This window comes from Xenopus tropicalis, chromosome 5 (assembly GCF_000004195.4).
Source record: "Xenopus tropicalis strain Nigerian chromosome 5, UCB_Xtro_10.0, whole genome shotgun sequence".
Lineage (NCBI taxonomy): Eukaryota > Metazoa > Chordata > Amphibia > Anura > Pipidae > Xenopus > Xenopus tropicalis.
Window position 1 is genome coordinate 31,999,201 of NC_030681.2, and position 6,959 is coordinate 32,006,159.

Below are 6,959 nucleotides of genomic sequence, written 5' to 3' on the forward strand. Positions count from 1 at the left end.
ATTCCTCCAGATCTGCTTTTGAGCATCAAGGTCACATTACAAGGGGTAAGTACCTGTTGAGATTTTGCAGCCTGCTGTTTGAATGTTTAATCCAGGGACAGGGTCGGACTGGGGGGTGCAGGGCCCACCGGGGCTACCGCGTCCCCCACAGGGGCCCCTGCCATTCACCTCTAACCCCCCTTCCTCCTGCACGGGCCCCCTGTCCGACGTCCTCCCCTGAACGCGCACATGTGAAACGCGTCAGAGGAGGACATCGGAGGTCAGATGAAGCGGCAATAGGGTCGGGTCTGGATCACTGGGGCCCACCGGGTATTTTTCCGGTGTACCGGTAGCCCAGTCCAACCCTGTCCAGGGATCATTTACTGCCCCCTAATGTTAGTGTAATCTTGCTCACATTGGCACTTCCATTTATAAACTTTGGGGCTTTATTTTTTACTGCGCACTCAAGAAATGCCAAATGTTTCTTATTGAGCAATTTCTTTTTGTACAATTTCTCTCCCACACTGTCTATACGGTACCGGTTTCTGGCACACCCACCTGCGTACATGAGTTTGCTTTATGCTCCTCAATATGATACATTTTTCTCTTTGCAGCTGCTGAAAAAAGATGCCAGACTTCGCCTCGGGTCACATGAAACAGACGCTAAAGAAGTCATGGAAAGCTCTTTATTCAGGGTAGGTGAATATTTTACTCCTCCTAAGTGGCAGCCATTAACAGGGGGGTCTTTTTAGATCCACGAGTTCCATTCCCTGTGTGAGCTCTTGCGCACTTTCACAGGGCAGTTATCACTTGGAATTTTATAGAATGTGTATATGTTAAATAACAGATAGTGCTAATAAAGTATTCCTGCTGTTTTACAGGGATTTAACTGGGACGCCCTTCTGAGCCAAGAAATGCAGGCGCCATTCACTCCTCAAATAAGTGTTCCAGAGCGAGTGGAGTTAGTAAGGCTTCGCTTACCGGGCGCTGGTGTCCCAGCAGAACGACCCCACAGGACCCCATTTGAAGAGGCATTAGAACAGTTGAATTGTCCTGCTCTTCTGCCTTGAAAACTGGGTTCCTGTGAATTCTTTAGTCCAGGTAAGGAGTTTGCCTTTATACAAATAAAAAGAAAAAATGTAACAAAGGGAGGGGAGGGGTTTCATTACACACTTAGCATAAGGGGTCTTGGGAAACAGCTCGTTGGAGTTATCTTGGTGTCCTTTAGGGCTCTGGCACACGGGGAGATTAGTCGCCCGCGGCAAAACTCCCTGTTCGCGGGCGACTAATCTCCCCGTGTGCCAGAGCCCTTAACCTATGGAATCAGGGAAAACATTGATATTTATATCTGTTGAGATAGTGTTAATGTGCTATTTCTACATAGGCCCAACTAATTGGGCTCAAGAGGTTGTATTTTCTCTTTAACACTCCTCTCCCTCCTAATTCAGAGATCCCCAGCTGACTAATAATGACCCGATCTTCTCGGAGGAAGAAGACGTTCAAAGAAAAATTCCTTCATTTCTATGAAGATGATTATATTTTTATATAAATGTTTATATATAATTTTTTTACTTTTTTGTAAAAAAATTTGTAACAAAATGTAATTCTATTTTTCTATATAATTTATAAAAACTGTAATTCTATTTTTGTATATAATTTGGAAAAATGTTATTCTATTTTTCTATATAATTTGGAAAAAATTGAATTCTATTTTTCTATAAAATTTATAAAAAATTGAATTCTATTTTTCTATAAAAAATGTTAAAATAATATAATTCAATTTTTTTTATATAATTTGTAAATAATTCTATTTTTCTAAAAAAAAATTTTAAAATAATATAATTTATTTTATTTTTCCATATAATTTATAAAATATATGTAATTCTATTTTTCTATAAACATTTTTAAAATTATTATATTTATATTATATTTTTCAAAAAAAATTGTAAATAATTCTATTTTTGTAAAAAAAATTTTTAAATAATTTCATTTATTCTATTCTAAAAAATTTGTATATAATTCTATTTTTCTAAAAAAATTTTTTAAATAATATAATTTATTCTATTTTTCAAAAAAAATTGGAAATAATATAATTCTATTTTTCTATAAAAATTTTTAAAATAATATAATTTATTCTATTTTTCTAAAAAAAATTGTAAAATAATATAATTTATTCTATTTTTCTATAAAATTTGGAAATATAATTCTATTTTTCTATAAAAAAAATTCAAATAATATAATTTATTCTATTTTTGTAAAAAATTTGTAAAGAATTCTATTTTTCTATAAAAATTTTAAAATGATATAATTCTATTTTTCTAAAAAAAAATTTTAAATAATATAATTCTAGTTTTCTATAAAAAAATTTTTTTAATAATTCTATTTTTCTAAAAAAATTGTAAATAATTTAATATATTCTATTTTTTTAAAAAAATTTGTTAATTCTATTTTTCAAAAAAATATTTTCAAACAATATAATTTATTTTATTTTTCTAAAAAAATTTTTAAATAATATAATTTATTCTATTTTTCAAAAAAAATTGGAAATAATATAATTCTATTTTTCTATAAAAATTTTTAAAATCATATAATTTATTCTATTTTTCAAAACATTTTGTAAATAATTCTATTTTTCTAAAAAAATTTGTAAATAATTTAATATATTCTATTTTTCTAAAAAAAATTGTTAATTCTATTTTTCAAACAAATATTTTAAAATAATATAATTTATTCTATTTTTCTATTAAATTTGGAAATAATATAATTCTATTTTTCTATAAAAAATGTTACAGTAATATAATATATTCTATCTTTCTATAAAATTTGGAAATAATATAATTTTAGTTTTGTATAAAAAAATTTAAAATCATATAATTTATTCTATTTTTTAAAAAAATTTATGTCTATTTTTCCATATTATTTATAAAAAATGTAATTATATATTTCTAAAAAAATTGAAATTATATTTATATTCTATTTTTCTAAAAAAAAATTTTAAATAATATAATTCTAGTTTTCTATAAAAAAAATTTTTAATAATTCTATTTTTCTAAAAAAATTGTAAATAATTTAATATATTCTATTTTTCTAAAAAAATTTGATAATTCTATTTTTCAAAAAAATATTTTCAAACAATATAATTTATTTTATTTTTCTAAAAAAAATTTTAAATAATATAATTTATTCTATTTTTCAAAAAAAATTGGAAATAATATAATTCTATTTTTCTATAAAAAATTTTAAAATCATATAATTTATTCTATTTTTCAAAACATTTTGTAAATAATTCTATTTTTCTAAAAAAATTTGTAAATAATTTAATATATTCTATTTTTCTAAAAAAAATTGTTAATTCTATTTTTCAAACAAATATTTTAAAATAATATAATTTATTCTATTTTTCTATTAAATTTGGAAATAATATAATTCTATTTTTCTATAAAAAATGTTACAGTAATATAATATATTCTATCTTTCTATAAAATTTGGAAATAATATAATTTTAGTTTTGTATAAAAAAATTTAAAATCATATAATTTATTCTATTTTTTAAAAAAATTTATGTCTATTTTTCCATATTATTTATAAAAAATGTAATTATATATTTCTAAAAAAATTGAAATTATATTTATATTCTATTTTTCTAAAAAAAATTTTTAAATAATATAATTCTAGTTTTCTATAAAAAAATTTTTTTAATAATTCTATTTTTCTAAAAAAATTGTAAATAATTTAATATATTCTATTTTTCTAAAAAAATTTGATAATTCTATTTTTCAAAAAAATATTTTCAAACAATATAATTTATTTTATTTTTCTAAAAATTTTTTTAAATAATATAATTTATTCTATTTTTCAAAAAAAAATTGGAAATAATATAATTCTATTTTTCTATAAAAAATTTTAAAATCATATAATTTATTCTATTTTTCAAAACATTTTGTAAATAATTCTATTTTTCTAAAAAAATTTGTAAATAATTTAATATATTCTATTTTTCTAAAAAAAATTGTTAATTCTATTTTTCAAACAAATATTTTAAAATAATATAATTTATTCTATTTTTCTATTAAATTTGGAAATAATATAATTCTATTTTTCTATAAAAAATGTTACAGTAATATAATATATTCTATCTTTCTATAAAATTTGGAAATAATATAATTTTAGTTTTGTATAAAAAAATTTAAAATCATATAATTTATTCTATTTTTTAAAAAAATTTATGTCTATTTTTCCATATTATTTATAAAAAATGTAATTATATATTTCTAAAAAAATTGAAATTATATTTATATTCTATTTTTCTAAAAAAAATTGTATTTCTGGTATGGCTGGGTAACGTGCATCGTATTTTCATCTGAACTCTGAAAGTTTGCAGGACCCCAGCTTGGCCCGCAGCAGAAAGTTCCGGGGCCCCAAAAGGGCGTCGGTGAAGACCGGGAAGTGCTGGGAGTTCCTGCTATATCATAAGAGTCAGACTTTACATTCAGCGGTCGCACACTGGTTCCTACCTAACTTGAACGTTATAGTATAAATGTTATTCTATTTTGTTATATAATTTTTAAATATTATAATGATATTTTTATAAAATGTAGATGTATATATTTCCATGTATTTTGTAAATGATGCTGTTATAAATGTCTATATCATTGTTCAATAAAGAAATTATATATTTCAATAAATTTTGTAAATAATATCATTGTACTTTTCTATATAGATTGTAATAATGCATTTTTTTTGCTGATCTCCCATACATGTGCCTACATCTGGGCCAAAACAGGGGTTCTGAGCGTTGCAGGTTAGGGGGCCGATGCTAGTGAAGCGGCATATTCTTGGCCTGCAGAAAAATGCCCCTCCACTGGCATCAGGCCCCTAATGGAACCGGGTAAGGTTTGTGGGAACAAAGCAGTTGTACAGCCCCCCTTAGTTATGCAACCACTGTCTGTTACCCCTGATGATTTGTTTCGCGAAACGGATGAAAAAATTTGCCGCGGAAAAATTCTCCACATGTCCAAAAATTGTCTATTCTAGTCTTCCGTGAAAATAAATAGTCGCGGGCGTCAAAATAAATAGTCGCGGGCATCAAAAGAATAGTCTCACATCAAAATAAATAGTCGCAGGCGTCAAAATAATAGTCTCGGGTCAAAATAAATAGTCACGGGTGTCAAAAGAATAGTCACGCGTCAAAATAAATAGTCGCATATCAAAAGAATAGTCGCGGGCGACACATTTTTTTTGATGTGTGACATTTTTGACGTTTTGCAAATTTTTTGAAAGATTTGCAAATTTTCCGATGAAGCGAAGCGGGACAGATTCGCTCATCACTATTCAAAAGCATAAAGAACCCTACCAAGTGTAGTGTACACGTCAGCTCTTATTATTTTCCCACCCTGAGTATCATCAGCTTCTATACATCCTAAAGCTACAGGTCCACTTAATAACTCCCCACTCTAAAGGTGGCCATACACATTAAGATCCGCTTGCTTGCGAATTGACATCACACGTACCCACGGGGCGCAACCTTATAAAAGGGCCTGTCGCCACCGCAGCAGGAGCCGCAGAAGAAGAAGGAGTGTCTATGGGGGGTACTGTCTATGGGGTCAGTTGGGGGTGCTTTCTATGGGGGGATACTGTATATGGGGGCACTGTCTATGGGGTCAATTGGGGGTGCTTTCTATGGGGGGTACTGTCTATGGGGGCACTTTCTATGGGGGGTACTGTCTATGGAGGAAATTGGGGGCACTTTCTATGGGGGGCAGTGTGTATGGGGGATACTGTCTATGGGGGCACTGTGAATGGGGGGGTACTGTCTATTGGGCCATTGGGGGCACTGTGTATGGGGGGTCAAACTGGTACATAGTTATAACCCGACTGCCTTCTCTCTATATTTGTATTTTATATGTAGGAGTTGCTATATTGTTTTCCTTAGGTAGTACAGTATGAGGGTATAGCACATTTTGCATCTGATCCCACCAATTCAACTATATTAAAGAAGTATTTTTTGAAAAACAAATGGGGTGTGGTAATTGGGGCGTGGCCACAAAAGTTGGCGTGGTCAAAAATTTTGCTGCGCTGCATGCGCCAAATCTTTTTGTCCCTCTTTTTATTTTTCAAATGTTGGGAGCTATGAAATAGGGTTATTGTTAAAGGAGACATATCCTATAAAAATGATGAATGTACCAGTGAATTATACTCCTCTAAATAAAGAAGGATTGTGCTTAAAAAAGTTGTGTTTCAGACTGATTTATTGAGAAATTCCCCCAAACCCCACTAGTCCCGCCCATCTGTTCCACTTCCTGCTGGTTGAATTCTCTGGATGTGTAGGGTAGCCAGTGGCTCTCAGTACACTGCATTGTAGGGTAGGAACCAATCAGCAGCTAGGCTGACCTGACAGGGAACTGAAACCTGTCTTTGCTTGTGTGAGTGCAGGGCTGTGATTGGCTCTCCTCCTCCTACTGTGCTTCTGGCAGGGACCGTTAGGACACGCCCACTCTTCATTTCAAACTCCAACAGAGAACTGATAAGATCTATAGGGACCCATTTTCACAGATAGGATTAATTTTTAGCACAAAGTGAAACCAGCACCATATATTATTCATAATTGCCTACAAAATTAGGGTTTTTTCCCATTTATCCAATATGTCTCCTTTAAATGCACATACGCTTGGTTGGGTAGATATCCATGCTTTAAAGGAGAAGGAAAGGCTAAGTCACTTGGTGCCAAAATGTTAGGCACCCCCAAGTGACTTTAATCGCTTACCTTTTACCCCGGGCTGGTGCCCCTGTTAGGAGAAAACCGCACCAGCCCGGGGTAGCTGTAGCGCAGCGCTTCCTTCTTCCGCGTTTCTTCTGCCGGCGAAATCCCTGGGACGGCACATGCGCATTAGAGTGAAAAGCCGACTTTCTTGTTAAAGTTCCGCTTTTCACTCTAATGCACAAGCCCGCCAACACAGAAGAAGGAAGCGCTCGCTGCTACC

At 30.6% G+C, this 6,959-nt stretch overlaps 1 long non-coding RNA gene across 1 annotated transcript; it reads left to right on the top strand.

The window, feature by feature from the left end:
• The first annotated feature begins 546 nt into the window (after positions 1-546).
• Positions 547-1,484, top strand: LOC116410803. Its single transcript, XR_004222642.1, has 3 exons — positions 547-674; positions 861-1,080; positions 1,428-1,484. It is a non-coding gene; the product is annotated as an uncharacterized LOC116410803 (long non-coding RNA).
• Positions 1,485-6,959: the final 5,475 nt, after the last annotated feature.